Genomic DNA, 17,153 nt, shown 5'->3' with positions numbered 1-17,153 from the left:
GTAATGACTATGAGATTTTCCATAATGCTGTGGAAATAAGCAGATGATAATTTCCTTTGCAGAGTTTTACTGCAATGCTATGGGCAGCACACCAGAAGACCAGGTTAACAGAGAAGGTCAGAAAGTTGTAGATAGCCATAAAACTGAAAATTCTTAGATCTTTACATAAAGAGTTGCTTCAGCATATTAACCTGGTCTTTGATGAGTTTTTTTTTTTAATGCATAAAATTTTTTGTACTGTACTGCACCTCTTAAAAATACTTTAAAAGATGTAGAGTACCAACTGGACTTCTTACAAGAAGACTTTTTAAAGATTTTATCACTCTTTAAAGATTTAAAACAAAATTTCTATTTCCCTAAACTCAATTCTAAGCTGCAGTTTTGAAGTCTGAGAAGGCCAAAGATGCCTTTCATTTCTTTTGTGAAAGTATGGATTTCATGAACAGAGCAGCAAGTATGCTTTTTGACTTTATACAACTTTGATTGCCAGAACATTTCAGGGCCATTTCTTTAATCTTCTGAGAAGATTCACTTGATGACTCAGATCATAAAGATAGATCTCATTTACTGAGCCGTGCAAGCAGATGAAGTTTCTGACACTTTCATATATGTTCTTTTTTAAATAATCTTTCTAACGGAAGAACTTAAGTAGATGAAATATAAAATAGACAGTTAATTATGAATATAGAAAAACTGCCTGAATTAAATGAGGATTGTTCCCTATGAGCAAAAAAGCTTTAGAAGTTGAAATATGAAACTTTTTTAATGATTAATATTTTAAAATTGAAGGGAATCAAATGGAAATTCGGCTGAAAGTTACCTGGAGAGCTCCATAGAAAGCATATGTTTAGTATAGCAGACTCTTATGGAACTTTGCGCCTACATGCTAGGGAAAATGAAAGAGAAGAGATAAAAGCTGCATTCAGAATGGATATCTTAAATTCTTTCATAGGGAATGAGAATTTTTTTGTGTTAGTGATGAGTGAACTTGATTCACTCTTTTCACAACCCTATTTTCTTTAAATGTAAAGAGATCGGGAAAAAAGTTCTTTAAAGTATTTGCTTTCTGAAGTAAATTAATTCCTTTTCTGTTTATTTTATATATATACACTAATGTATACATAATTTTCCTGGGGATTAATTTAAAAATTGCAATTCTCTGCAGTCACAGTCGGTTTCCAGAACTGCTACCTGCATAACAGCTGACAGATTTCAGTGGCAAGATTTACCCACTGAAATTTCTTTTTCTTTTCAAAAAAGAAATATACGGCTGGTAGTTTCAAGGCTACTCCTGACTTCTCCAGCTGAGACACATCAACTCATTTACATCAGGTTGCAATCAAGTGAAAAAACTGTTGAACAACTCTCAAACTTCCAGAGCTCCAAGAGACTCTCAGTTTCCAAATGTATTCAGAAATTCAGTAAATCCAACACTTTGGATGAACATCACAATAGGCATGTTCATTCCCACTCTGTATTAAAAGGTTAACTGTAGACAGCCACAAACTGTCTTCTTAAAGATCTCTTTGTTTCAACTCTTCTCTAATGTAATGGAAATCATTTTGTAAATAAAAAGTGACATTCAGAATTGCCTCACAGCAGGCATAAACTCTGCACTTAACCTGTAAGCCTCTGTCATGTATTGAAACTGAAGGCAGGAGGCTAACTCTGATCTCCATTAGTTCATAAAATATTTCAGAAACACTACTGTTAACTGAAGCAGAGGCTGCTACACTTTACACTTTACAAATCAGACATTAACTAAGAAACAGAGCTGTTCATGTCCTCTGTGGATTGCACTCATTGTTTCCTTCCTCCCCTCTTCCTGTTATTTGTGCTTTTGAAATCAAGGCTTTGGGGAACAATAGATTTGCTAAACCTGAGAGGACACCATCATTTTCATTGTAGTGCTCCAACAGGCAACTCATTTATGATTGTGTCACAGGCACATGTGGGTTGGAAAAGCTGAAGCAACCACAGCACATGGCTCTAGAAGACCTCTCCATTCTCTCTGCTCACCTAATAGTATTACTAACAAAGCTAGTTTGGAGTGCTGCTCATCAGTCCATAGTTCTCACACACACACCCTGTTCAGAGCTGCTTTCAGAAAGATGCAAATAGGAAAAATAATGTGGTTTAGAGAGCTATTTGCTTGTTGAGGTAGGTCAGCGAGGCTTAAGGATAGCAGAACAGAAATGGTGTGGATGATATTTAAGCAGAACTAATCTGTTTATTTTAGGTAGTCTGTTTCTCTATCTTCAAGCAAATGGCTATGGTGACGTAAATATTTCACTGAGTGACTAAAACATAATACGTGGTCAGCTGTCATGCAGTAGCAAAACTGTATTGCAGTAAGAATACTACTCAGCAGCAAGCACATATACTTTTATCTAAATACCATTTTGAGAGACACACCAGTGCATTTAGAAAGTCCCTGTGAAAGAAAAATGTGAGAGAAGAGCTAGCCAGGTAAAGACCAGCTTCTAGAATCCACTTACCTGCTTTTAGCTTAGATATTACTGACATACTAATAGGAAAGCAGAGATTTTCTCCTTTGTTGCCTCTTGAGACGAGAAACCATGAAAGAGCATGCCCTATCTTGTGAAATGGAGGAAAAGATGAAAATGAACATAATTTCAACAGCATATGTTTTTTTCAATCACTGCTAACAAAGAAGGTGTTATCTGTGTTTCAGCACAGCAACTAGGAATGCTCCAGGGAGTAGGAGGCTGTATGGACCTTCCTTTTGCTCCACATCCTCTGCTGGTCCACAACACTGCATAATGTAAAGCAACTGATTCAATGTAGGGACAGCCAGATGATTCGGACATCTGTTTCCATAGTAGAAAAGGAGATATGGTGACTGCAAGATGACTTTTCAGAAAGATTAGATGATGCTCCTGAAATTGGCAATTTGTATTTCTAGCTTCAGAGAGCATAACACGTTTTTTTAAGCACCTAATCCATTAGCACTGTTAGAAATGACCATATCTATGCTTTCCTATAGTAATAAGCCCCACCTAAAAAAAAGCAAAAAACAAACAAACAAACAAAAAACCAAACAAACAAAAAAACAGAAACAAAAAGATGACTAGAGAAATGTCTTTAAATTTATCTGAATTTTTCTGAGCTATGAAGTTATTTTCAGGTCAGAGGTGTTAGAAAGTGAGTAGATGTGTTATACTCTTTCTTCAGGGATGCTAGCAATTTCATGCCGAGAACTTATTTCCTGCAATTCTGCAACAGGGGAAGGGGTTCTTCATCTGCCAAAAGATGACATGGAAAACAATATGTGTTCTGAGAACAGAAAAATACTAGTAATCATTGATATTATCCCTTGAATTAATAGGTTTTAACTTTCTTCACTGAAGTCTCTAGCCATGACTTCTTGTATACTTAGAAAGGTAGAAAAATCAGTCCACAAAGTTACTTGGAAATTTCACAAAACAATTCATAGTACAGATATGAAACAAATTTAAATTATCTTGCACTTTAATTTCTTTTATACTGATTCTATTCAAAAGGACAATTTTCTAAATGTATAAGCTTCCCCTTAAAGTCTGTATTAATAAAAATCTTTTCCAGAGTGGAAAAGAGATCTGTGGAGGTGTTCTTCTGTAACCTTGTTACAGCTGTAACAAGTGTTTTGTTCATTCCATGCAGACTAAGGTACTTCTAGCATGTGATTATTAAGAATTTTCCCAGTCACATGTGTTGGTCAAAAAATTTTTGACCAAGAATGTATTTTTCCATAAAGAGACCAAATGTTTCTTAGCAGAGAAACCCTCCTAGGTACAGGCACCCTGATGTGCAAGAATCTATTCACAAAGACCTTTGACTGATTCATGTGAGGTTTTTCATGGTTTTGGTAAAATATATCAGAAAGAGAATTCCCCAAGTTAAAACCTTTACCCTTTCCCGGTCTGTTTATCCACACTTAAGCTTACAAACACAAAAGAAAGAACCATACAAACTATTTAGCCTAAAAGTTTTGTGACATCCCTTGGCAGGGTTTGAGGCAGAATGAGGAAGAGTCTGGATTGTGTTTAAAACAGATACTTCTTGAAGTAACCCACTGAGACAAGCCCATGACCCGAGAACCTTGCAGCACTGAAGCAAGCCATTGTTTAGCAGGGTATTGTGGATGGTTAGTTGTATTCTGGAGAATGTGCAAAAAGTGGGAGGCCAGCAATATCCACTTCAGACTCTACAGTCAGCTCTCTTGACAGCACTCTGGGGAAGGTGAGAGAAAGTTTATCATGGAGGGCTCTCAGTGACTGTTGCTACAATAAACAGAAAACATAGCTGAGTCTGAGGACATGGGTGTGGGAGTAAGTTATTAACAGATGCTCAAAAAGGGGTTGTAAATGGCTTCAGGGTGTTTCATGCCTATTGATGATGCCCTACACCAACTGAAACACTTAAAACATTTCTCTAGTTGCAAACTCCTTAAGACAATTAAGTATGCCATACTTCCAGTACCTAGGACTACGTTAACAGCCCACTTGCAACCCTTTGCAACTGAATCTCTAGGTTGCCACTGCTTCTGTTACAAAGACAGAACTTAAGAATGAGGTTTTAATATCCTTCCCATGATTAATTTTAAGAGAAAAATCTTGCTTTAATAAACTTGAGTGGAACCCAGAATTAAGACTATTTAATGACACTGTTACTTGTGGGAATAACATTGCCAGAAAAATTAACTCTCTTAGAAAATAATTGCTACTTTGAGGCAATTTCTCATTTTCAGTAACCTTTTGTGTCCAGACCAAACTTTTATGCCTCTGGGTTTGTGGATAGGAAGAAAATTATCTAGTTCTGTGAGCCAGTCATTTGCAGATAGCAGGGTGGCCTGGCAGCCAGGAGGGCCAACTGTGTCCTGGAGCACATCAGGAACAGCATCCCCATTTGGGCAAGTCCTGCTTTGCTCTGCACTGGTGTCCCTTCACCTTGACTATTGTGTGCAGTTTTGGGTGCTGCAATATAAGGGTATAAAGCTATTGGAGAGTGCCCAAAGAAGGGCAACAAAGATGGTCAAGTGTCTGGACCAGAAGCCTGGAGGCTGAGGTCACTTGGTCTTTTCAGCTTGGAGGAGACTGAGGAAAGAGCTCATTGCACTCTGAAACTTCCTCCTGAGGGACAGAGAAGAGGTGGGCTCTGATCCCTTCTCTATGGTGACCAGTGACAGGACCCAAGGAAACAACCCGAAGTTGTGTCAGGGGATGTTTAGGTTGGATATTAGAAAAGAGATTCTTTACCCAAAGGGTGTCTGGGCACTTGAACAGGCTGCCCAGAGAAGTGGTGATAGCACCAAGCCTGACCGAGACCAAGAATCATTTGGACAACACTCTCAAGCACATGGTGTGAGATGTCCTTTCCAGGGCTGGAACTTGACGAGTTGGATTTGGTCCTTGTGGGTCCTTCTTGAAATCCCACCTCAAACAAATACAATAAATCCAATGTCAATGTAAACGCAAAACAAATAACTATGGTTTTTATTAATACCCAACAACAAAGCCTTTTATTATTTGCTGTGGACATCAGCTGAGTAAAAAGAAATAGATTAGCAACACCAATCAACCTTTTTTTTTTTCCAGTCTTTCAAAAGATGTGGGTATTGTGACTTTTCAAACTAATGCATTTGCTCTGAAACACTCTTTCACAGGGGATTTTTGGTGAGCAGGTACTAGCAATTACTTTTTAGTTACAAAAACTGGTTTTCCTTCACTTTGTATAAAATATTTGATGTTGGAAGACATATAGTCCAGATAGTAGAGTGTCACTGTCTAACTGGAACAAACAGATGGCTCACTTCTGTGGCAGTAAAATATATGAGCAATAGAGAAACTCAGTCCTAAATCCTCAGCAGCTTTAGAAGAGGGAATCATGGGGTCATTCATGTCAGACAGAACTGAATCTGTCTCTCAATATGTCAGATGAATAATGTGATCACTGCTGAATTCTGTTGTTTCCTAAATTGAATCAAATTTTCCTTTTATGTCCATTTAGAAGGTTCAAAATGGAATTGAAAAGTTTTGTTTTGTAATTAAGGCAAATAAGCATTTTTCTGTGAGGGAAAAAAACCTCTTCATTTAATTCTCTACCATTTCCCCTCAGTTATTCAGTTCAGTGATCGAACTGAAAAATTATAGTGCCTAACTGCTATTCATTTATCATTCAGGCCAAACTGGAATTGCAGTTATTAATCAAAGTATATTATGATGGTTGGCAAAATGAATCACTGTTCCTCCAAAATAAACTTTTTGTAAGCGAAAACTGATACATGTATGATATATCAAAAAATGTTGCCATTTCTTCTGGTACCTAGCTACAGCTTTAGGGTTCTACAGAATCATTTCTGAAAATATTTATTTTGTGGAAAATACAAGCACAAACAAGATAAGGATATCTGAACTATATTATCTAAGATAAATTTTCTTTTAGCATTCAGTTAAAAATTATTTTAAAAGAAAGCTTTGAGAGTTTTATTATGCTTGCATAAAACATTTTCCTAAATATTTCACATTAATTTTGTGCTGAGAATTTAATGTCATATAAAAGTTTAATTAAATGCTTGTGTAGTTTGTAGGTCTTCATGAACTTGATGAGGACAATAAAACTGAAACAGATTGTGCTGATGAACTTCTGCTTGTCTTAAATTAAGAAACAATAAAGCAGCATTAGCAAATTTTCCATTCCAACTTCATAGATGTTGAAGTGTTCAAATATACCACGCATATTTCCAGCTTATGAAAATTGATATGAAGGGGAAGTAGGAACAGCTGTAAGAAATGACTTGAACTCTATATAGTTGATATATAAGGCACAAAAACTATTCTGCTGTCACAGTTTTTAGATATATATATATAAACATATATTGCTTGATTAACTATGTTTACACAATTTCCAGGGGAAAAAAATATAATTAAATTCTGAAAAAAGAAAAACATATAAAAGAAAGAAAATTCATAGGTGTTTTTAATGAAACAAAATAAATCCTTGCTTAGATACTACTCTTAAAAGCACTCTAATCAAAATTGATGATTTCCAGGCAATACAATCTAGTTCGATCTTAAATTGAAATAACATGTGCAGGATTTTAGGATGACATCTGCAAATGCTGAGCAGTATCTCCTCCAGGCATGCATTTTGATTCATTTTTTCTTTGTGGAGACTTCACAGTTTCCAAGAAATTTCTCATAGGTGCTTTTTCTCATATAAGGTCCAATCAGTTGGAAAAGAAGTTAAGCGGTTTTTGTGTTTGTTTTTGTGTTCATTTGTTTTTAGTGTTACTTACTGTTGGTGTTGTTGTAGGGAGATTTTACAACTGAGAGAGTTTGTGTATGAGTGTTTGCTCCTTCTGTCACACCTCCAAAACCTCTCCTCCTCTCACTCAGCAGCAAGAGCAGTGTGTGTGAACCTGGCTTCAGCAGATGAGCCTGTGGGCTGTGGCCTCTCCCACCACGAACCCATCCAGAGACGATTTGCAGCACAGATGCCGAGCTGGGCTTCCCTTGTGGATTCACTCTTCTCCCTCAGCCTTGCCTTCTCCTCCTTAGACCTGAGATATTTGGACAAAAATACCACCTTTATCTTATCTCAAGTTCCCATCAGAGTCCAAATTCCTGTCAGGAGGCATATTTGGGGAGGGGTGGCCTTCAGTGGTCAGTAGTCTCTACAGTGGACAAAAGTACTTCGATGATCTTATCAATGTTTAAACCATTAATCATTTTCAGTGTCTCACATTTGCATAATCACTGAGAAAGTCGGGAGAAGGAACATATGAAAGAAAGGAAGTAACTTAATTACCTTCCAGGCCCATTTACTCTTAATTTTGACAAAATCCCAGAAAAGAAAATCATCTGAGATGAATATTAGTTTTGACAAATTACTTTAAATTCTCATGTATTAATGTGAAATATTGATTTGAGGTAATTTTCAAATAATACATGAAATCATTGAATACATGATTATAAAATTTTAAACTGAATTCAAGACAGTAGTTCCAGATGTTTTAAGATCCATTAGCGCTAATTGATAAAAAGTGGGTAAAATATCCTTAAAATATCAATCTGACTCAGTGTTTCTGGATTTTGTTCAGGTGTATCTCTTTCTTCTAGATCTTGTGAGAAAAAACAGTGAGACTTTGGATTAGGTCAAGAGATCCTTTGTACAGAAAAGCCAGCAAGACTGAGGTCTCATGCTAGAAAAAACCAGAACACAGTCATATTCTCACATAATAGTTTTGAGGTGAGAACATCATTATGTTATACAATAGGATCCTGTAAGGAGTTTCCATGACAAAAACAGGCATTCAACGAGTTGATATATTTTAACCAAGACAGACTTACAGATTGATGTCACTGGCACAGGGTAATTACAAATCAATAAAAAGTACTTACTCAACCAGTGAATCACAATCACCAATTATGTGATGCACTATATATATATCATTTCCTTGTTAATGCACTAAATATATAATTTAATTCTCTTTGACTTATGATTCAGACCTTATACTTAAAATATAACGCTGGTTCCTCTGATTTCTAGGGCACAGATTTATCTGCAATGTAAGAAGATGAAGCAAGACATAATGTGCTATGAAAAATGCAGATGTCTGCCAGCTTCCAGTCAACTGGCTCCTCTTCAGATTCCCAAGACTGTTGAAAAACAATTGATAGAGATCTTGCAATGACATCAGTCAGCACCTGGAGTATTTCCAGATCAATCCCACCAAGTCCCTCAGACTTTTAGGGAACCTGCTGGCACAGCAGATCCCACACAAATTCAGGGTTGGCTGCATGTTATAAATTAGGAGTTTCAATGAATGATCATGTATTTAAAGTCCTAATCAGAGGAATAAAACTGTGGAAGATATTAACGTTGTATTGCAATGGCAAATGTAACCTGTTTACTTGACTTGGAATAACTAGCAGAGTTAAAAGGGCTGATTACTAGAATAAAATAACATTTGTTGGGAAACAGTAACAGCTGATATTCAGAGATGAACTACAGACTGAGGTCTCCATTTATCTTGCACTACACTATCAAAACACAAAACCTCAGTAATAGAGATGATTTTTCTAAAATCAGTATCTATTTCTCATCAATGCATTTTAATCATGCATTTTGATTCAGTGAGGCAACGTATCTTTAGGCATGAAAGTGATATCAGCTGTGTCTTTGAGCAGAATTAAATATCCTGTCTTGTTCATTGTTCTCGTTCGTAATTATCTTCATATCTTTATGACTAGGTATTTTAAACTTTTTTTATTATTATTATTTTGCTTGGTCAATGCCTGAAAATGGGTTTTTATTAATATTGAAACAGTCAGATATGCAACTACTACAAGGATCCATAATCTAAACAAAATCTAAACATATTTTGGTAGCTGAATCAAAACTTCTGTATCATGAAGATTATAAGTATAATTCTTTGAAAACAGATTTTAGTTATTAGAAATATAACAATCATTTGCTTTGATGAAGTTATTTCTTTCTTATTCAATAGCTCATCTTTTACATCTTTGTTTCTCAGTAGCTTACTGTGCATCTGTATAAAAGATGTGCAGATAGTATGCAAAGGTGCATCTTAATACTGTCTCAACAACCACCATAATATCTTAATTTAAAACATTGAATCACATTCTGTAAACAAACAACAATTTAACTGGGGCAAGCAATGGTAGACTGAAGTCAACTGACAAAAACATAGGAACAGATAACACTCAGAGGATACAAAGTAAGACTTATCTACATACACGGTTACAAGACACAGACAAATTCCTCTTCTGTAGCCAAATAACTATTGGTGATTAAGGAGTAACATTCCATATACATGGAGCATAGGAGCACATCCCAGTCCAAGTAATGGCAAAAAAAAAAAAAATCCATGGTATCCAGATGGTATTTGAGTTATGTATGAGAATAAATCCTAATTATGATGAAATAGGAAGAGTAAGAGGTTGGTGCAATGTTCTGCTACTAGTAGTACCTTTTCTCCACGAGAAATCTTGAAGTTCTGTTTCTGTGTGCAATGAGAAGTGATTTTGAGATCTTTGCTACAACTGAGTAGTGAATCAATCTAAATATCTATGAATATTTGCACACTCTGAAGGTGTAAATAATTTAATAATAAGGAGCTTAAGAAAATAGCATTTACATCCTTTCAGAAACTTTACATGGAAATTTTATTTTCTTTCTTTGTCCCAATTGCTTATTATACATAATTTTCACTGTAATTTCCCATAAATATATATGGACAAACTTGACATATTACACAGTAGTACAAGCCTGGAATAGAAGTTAATGAACAAAAATGCATTTAAATACAATTCAATGCAATGCATAAGCATTTTACAGGGTTAATATACATTATGAACAATGAATTTTGTCAGGTCAAAAAAAGGATTTGGCATCTATAAAGAGAATGTTATTATTCATTCATATCCCTTTGGAACATAAACAGCACCTCTAGCTAATAAATGACTGTAACAACAAAAAAAATCTAGCCAATATATTCAAGTAAAAACCATACAGTATTGCAAAATATAGAAAGGAAGAAACAACTTTATTAGTCAACAACAATGGTTACTGCATGTTTAATTATTGCATAGCAATACCAGGTTCTGTTGATAAACTGCAGATACAGCGAACTTTCCATGTAGGCTATGAGTGGAAAATGCAGCTGTATCACTCTTCAAGGAAGGGAATTTATGTAAATGATTTATGTACCACTCTGAAAAATCTCCCAGTAATTTTAAGGTATAACTTTTTTAGAGTGAGACCCAATTGTAGACTTTTCATGGGCTTGCCTACTTGCAGACAAATTAAAACCACCAAAACCTGTAAAAGGCATGATATATTGTCAGTGTTTTTAGTGACTAGTGCTCTGGAGAATTTTGCATATTAATCTAACAGGAATATTGTTTACAGGTGCTTGAGTATTGTCACTTTCCATACTTGTTACAAGAATATCATGTCCACCAATACTTTGTATGAACTGTTCATACGTATCACGTAGATGAAAACTCAGTGTATTGGTTGCAGTCTGTTCAGAGATCATTTAGTTAATATTTCCACAGCAATGACACCCCCCCAACAAGTTCACCAACAATGTAGGTTTTGCCATCTACCTCAATGAACATTCTCAGTGATCTTAGGCTGCTTTGAACTGAGTCATGGTTGGAAACCCATGTTATGTAATACTGCAATTTTTTTAATGAATTTCGACTATAAATAAATCTAGCAGAACTGAAAAATAATGTATGTTCTCACAGAAAAGCTTCAAATTTTTCTGTCATTTTTGGAAGTTTTTTATTTGCTTACAATTATCTTTCATTTATCAGGCACAATATGCAACTTACTCTAAAACATTATATATATTTTATATATACATAAATATATATAATATATATAATTAGAGTTTTTTATATAGGGGAATACATATATACACACATACCACATCTGCATATATATTCCCTTATATATGTCCATATATACATTCACAGAAGACATAAACCATTTTCTCTGGAAATAAGAAAAATGAAGGTTATAAATTTCTCAAAGAAGGCTTAAAAGGAAACAGCTAATTTCCATTGGGGTTAACAGACTTGTTTGGACATTTATTTAAATATACCCTCTGCATTTTATAATCTACATTCAGAGTGTATGGCGGGATTTTTTTTTAATTTATTTACAGAGACTATTGAAATAATACATATTGTGCGTTAATTTAGGGACTGATTCATTAGGAATATTATGCAGGCATAGCAAATTTGCCAGTTGTAACAAATCCTGTGTTTGCTGTCTTATATCTGACAGTCCTGAGATTTGGAATGGAAAAAATAAGGCTGAAATCTCCACTAAAGCCACATCACCTCCAGTGTCTGATAAAGCTCTTTGATTCGTATTTGTATGTTGGCTTTAGTGGACTTTTGTACTAGGTCCTAGAAGGCAAGAATGGTTTGAAGAATATCTCCGAAGGAACAATCATCTCTGGTTTTGCAAAGAGCATATGAAGAATAATCATCATTCCTTGGCCCCAATCTAATATTTTGTGATTACTTCCTTCAACTGCCCCATAAAAGGAAAAGCAAGCCAAAATTTGCCATTATTTCTAAATCAGAAACACTTTTTTTTTTCTGTGGGTGCGAAATGTTCTGAAATAATTTTAAAAACTGTTTGGATGTATTAACTTTGCTAATTTCCCTAATTCAGAAATTGTAAGAAAACAGAAAAAGAATAGCGGTCCAGCATCTCACAGAAAGATCAATTGACTTTGGATGTCTAAATGACATGTTGAGTCTTCATACCAGGTCAGTGATGTAAAAACTTCACAGGCATGGATTAAGAATAAAGATATGCCAACTAATACAAAGATGTGGTCATAGATATGCACTGTCTTGAAAACAGATGTGTAAGCAGCTTTAAGTATTTGGGAGACTTTCTAATAGTCTGTACAGGTTTTACCATTATGCATTTTGTTAACTCTTCTTCCAGGGTTGTGCAAGTCTCCAAACTTCAACTGAGAGGTAGATGATGAGAAAAATTTGAACTGCCAAACTACAACATGCAAATTACATTGAAATCACACAGCAATGCTTATGCAAATTCTGATATAAAATGTGATAGTACATGCAAGCACTTTCATTATACATATATTTGCACAAATATCAGAAGTGCACTAACATCCAAAAAAAATCCAAACAGCCTTACTAAAACTGGTAAGCCATCTCTGAAAATAATTATTTTAAAATTCCCTTTATATTCCTCTCTGTGAGTAGAAAAATAGTAATCTATAGAGAAACTAACAAAAACTGCCTGGTTCAAATTTTGTTATAGGCAAAATTGTCAGTGTCATTTGTAGTATGTTCATCTATAAAAGTGGTGACTGGCTTTGTTTAGTGAAATCCTGATAGCAGTCCGAAATCTGGCTATATGTGTTACTTGTAACTTGCGTATCCCAGCAATATCTCTCCACTAATATTCACAACCAGACATGAAAGAAGCAGGTGAAAAATGTTGCATTTGGCAACATGACAAATGTGTCATTACAGGAAAAACAACAAGAAAGAATTAAAGATAAGCCACTACTTACCCAGTCCAAATTTTTTACATCAAAATAAAGTATGGGGTGGTGGAGCTGGGGAATGCTTAAAAGGAATGAGAATTCTCTGAGAGGAACAATCAGGTACATATTGCCAAAAGTTTTTTAAGCACACCAGATGCCAACATGCAACAAAACCATTAAAATTCATGTGAATTTTGAATTGAGTGTCAGTGAAACTACTGCCTCTCTCTTCAGCAGTAAGTAAAGCTGAACTTCCTCTCAATAAGGACAGTGGCACTTAAAAAATCTATTTGAAGATAAAGATTTTCCCTAGCTCTGTCAAAATAGTTCACAAAACACTCTCCTGAAATAAAAGCATTGTAGTATTTCATATAAAACGATGCTTTTCTGAACTTCATGGAAATGCAGAACTAACAATTGCAACCACAGTTCAATGAGGAGACATGGGATGGTGAAATTTTGATATGTTCCTGAAATAGTACTGAGAATTATTAGTGAGGAGTCTTTCTCTGGAGTTGGAAAGGGCAATACAGGAGAATTCCTCAGCTAAGAGAGTGTATGACATAAAAAAAACCCCTAAAGAGAGAGAAGTATCTGGATGTCTACTTTAAAACAAATTTAACCCTGATATGAAATTGGGGCAATATTACTGATGCTACCCACCTTCCCACTAGTTTCAAAATTTGGCATTATTTTTTCTAGAAGAGAAAAAGGGTCATCAGGTTTAGCAATACTGTGGCAGAGAAATTAAAAGAATGAAGTATACATGAGTACAAATGAGAATACAACCAATTAAGGACTTCCTTGCACTGACTGAGTTTACAGATTCGTAGAGACCACAAGAGATATGTGCTAGGAAGTTTGAGTATGTTTCCTCCTCACTGATCAGGGGAATGTCATAGTCCTGACCCTTCAGTGGTTCAAACTGAGGGTGAGGTAATTAAGAGAAACCAGAGCAATTTAGAGAGATTATGTATATACCCAGGTCTAATTTTGAAAGAAGAAATGTAATGATGAAATGATTTACAGTACAAATTACAGTTCAGTGCAAGTAGGAGTGATATTCAGGAGTTCGAAGGCAAAATATACTCATTTTGCTACTCTGATGCTCATAATAAAGTTGATTCAAGGCAATTTATAATTATAATTACTTTTAGAAATAAGAGCTACCTATACTAGGCAATTGCCCCTTTAGGACCCGTTATTTGGAAGACACAGGTTTTTAATTCGAGGCAGTTTTTGCATAGATACAGTCCCAATTTTCTTCACACATCTCTATGATTTTAACTTCATTAATATTCAGTCGTATTGAGAGTATGCTGATAAGGGCTTTATTTTGTTGCTGTTATTAAGAGAAAGAGGAATGAAAGAGGAGTAAGGAAATGTTTAACTTGACTCTTCCTACTTTATATTGCTCTAGTTACCTACCACATCATTTTGCCTTATGGGACTAAAAACTGCACAATGGTGAGTGGTGGTAAAGCAGCTCTTGCACTCCTATTATCTTTTAACATAATTGACCAGAAATTAAAGAGTAGCATCTCTGTAGAATGTTAATAGAAATTTTTATTTCCTCTGAGATAGTAACATAATTTTTGCTACTGGTGGTCAGGTGTGTCTATGGCTCAAGGAACTTTTTTTTTTCCCTTATTTCCTATGCCATGTTGTTTTGTTTTCTGAGAACCTGCATAGAACAGGCAAGTTGCCTGTGTATTTCCTGAGAGACCTTTTTTTTATCATTTTTCTGAATCCTTTATTTACTCAACAGCAACTTTTAACAGCCTTCAATCAAAAGTTGACACTTCCCGTCTTCTACCCTGTATTCTTAATCATGCTGCTTTTTTGCAAAGAGATAATAAGCACCTACAGTTTTACCTCAGACATTTTTGTTTACCTCCTGTATTAATCTCTTTTGAAATAATCTCTGCCTTTCTATCACTGGCTGTCAAGACCAGAGTGATATTCCTGATGACTACGCTTCAACTAAAATTTCAGTTCATCTTTGACAATCCAGTGTTTATAACTGATAATCCTCACTGTATGAAGGCTTAGTGTCTATGAAAGCCGTCACTTCCTGGCTATGGCTTCCACAGGTCCTGGAATTCACTCCATTTGCTTGTACAGCCAAAAAAAGAGAGCAATGCTTTCATGTCATGGGGTGCTGGCAAGGCTAAGGTTCAGAGGGAGGTGCAATCGATTTACTTCCTCTCTGGAGGTTGGGAGAGGAGCTGTAATTTTACTGGGACTGAACTATTCCCCTTTACAAAGTACACAGCTAGAATCCGAACATGCAACCCGTATTTTCTCCCAAAACTCTTAAATGCACGTATTTTGTTTCTAATGCTCCTAAAAATTTACAGGATTGGTTGGAGAAGTTTGGTTATCCTGACTATAACTAGGTAAAAAGTACATATTAAATTCTGTACCATGCTGAGAGTAGATTCATGATGTTTCTCCCCAAAACAATGATGAGAAAATGAAAAAATTTAGCACTGCTGTGAACTTTATAAAATTATAAATCAGCAAAATAGAAGCAAGCACTGCCAACATTTTAGAAGAAAAATTAAAATAATATTGAACATAATAATATCAAGAAATAACTTTCTTGAAAGCCCTCCCATATCCTAGATTTTACTATTAATTTTTTAATTTTGTTATTGGCACTTCAAAGTGTGTTTATCACAGTTAGCTCTCTGTCCAATATATTTCCAACATTTTGAGATGTAGAAGAGGACAAAAATGAATAATTTTCTTTTCCTGGAATTGAGTGTAGGTGTATCCTGCATAAACAGTGCAGAAATGTTTTATGAATCAGACCCTTAATTTTCACAATTTTTGAGGCATTTAAAATCATGCCTCCAAAATGAACAGCACCTCTCCTTACCTAGAAATAGAACAGAAATAATTTCACATATTACCTTCAGAATCTTGCACTTTTAACTTTCAAATGCAATACTAAATTATTTCTGTAAAATAAAATTGTAGATTTATGTTTTCTTTTGTCTAAAGGAAGAGGAAGAATTTTGTGCGTTTTAATTTATATGACAGTCTGTGTGAAATTGTAGACACAAGACTAAACATCCTGCATAAAACTGATGTGTCAATACAAAGCTTCCACACTGGCATTGTCAAGGTGTCTTGCAGCATTTTTTCTCAAAGCAGCACTACAAAATAAAATGAAGTAGCTTTTCACTAAATTCCTGGGAAAGGGAAGTGGGAACTGGTATGAAGCTACTCTTCTGCAAAGATCTGCAGTTAGATATTAAATCTCCTCTCAGGAAACAATCAGACAACTAAGGACTTGTCAATAAAGCCAAGCAACTACTTTAAAGTCATTGTCATGAAACTCATTAAGGCCACAAAAGCCAAGGGTTAGTATCCTTTTAACATCAGCAGATTATGAATCTAGTCCCTTTAGGAAAATGGCTTCAGAGTCCGATCCAGATCCTTCAGCTACACAGAAAGACATAGTCAAACAAACTGATTGCCATTCTTTCTAGAAATGTTTATCTTGGGTTTAAACCTTTTATGTACAGGCAGATTTTTAGTTTGAATTAGCAAGGTGTGAATGTACTTTGAATTCAAATGTATATGTGGAAGTACTATGTAATCAGCTATCACTGGAGCAAACTACTTCTGGAACGTATTGTAAGTCAGCTTTTTATTGTATTTTAGAGGTTCACCAATTATTTGTCCCCTACACTTAACTTTTATATCCATAATTGTTTATGCCGCCGTATTTTTTATCTAGTGGGCATACAAAAGAGAAGGACGTTTCAGTGTGCTTCAGTCAGGTATTATGTCTCTTTTGAAACAAATCTTTGACTTTATGTTCTCTTTAATATTAGTGGTAAGTAGAATTTGGGCAGATTATTTCAATAGACTGCATCGTAAAGATGAATGCAAGTAACTTCCCATATAAGGTAGGAGATACTTTTGCATTAGATATAATTCTGAAACAAAACCGTTTGTCATTGGAAGGCTTTATAGCCTGGTTTATCTGACTCTTGATTGTCCAGACTCAAAATTCAATGGACTCATTTGCATATAGTCACTGCCTCTGTAATTGTAATTTTGTATC

This window comes from Cinclus cinclus, chromosome 4, assembly GCF_963662255.1.
Source record: "Cinclus cinclus chromosome 4, bCinCin1.1, whole genome shotgun sequence".
NCBI lineage: Eukaryota > Metazoa > Chordata > Aves > Passeriformes > Cinclidae > Cinclus > Cinclus cinclus.
The sequence above is the reverse complement of the archived record's forward strand: the minus strand, read 5'-3'. Positions refer to the sequence as shown.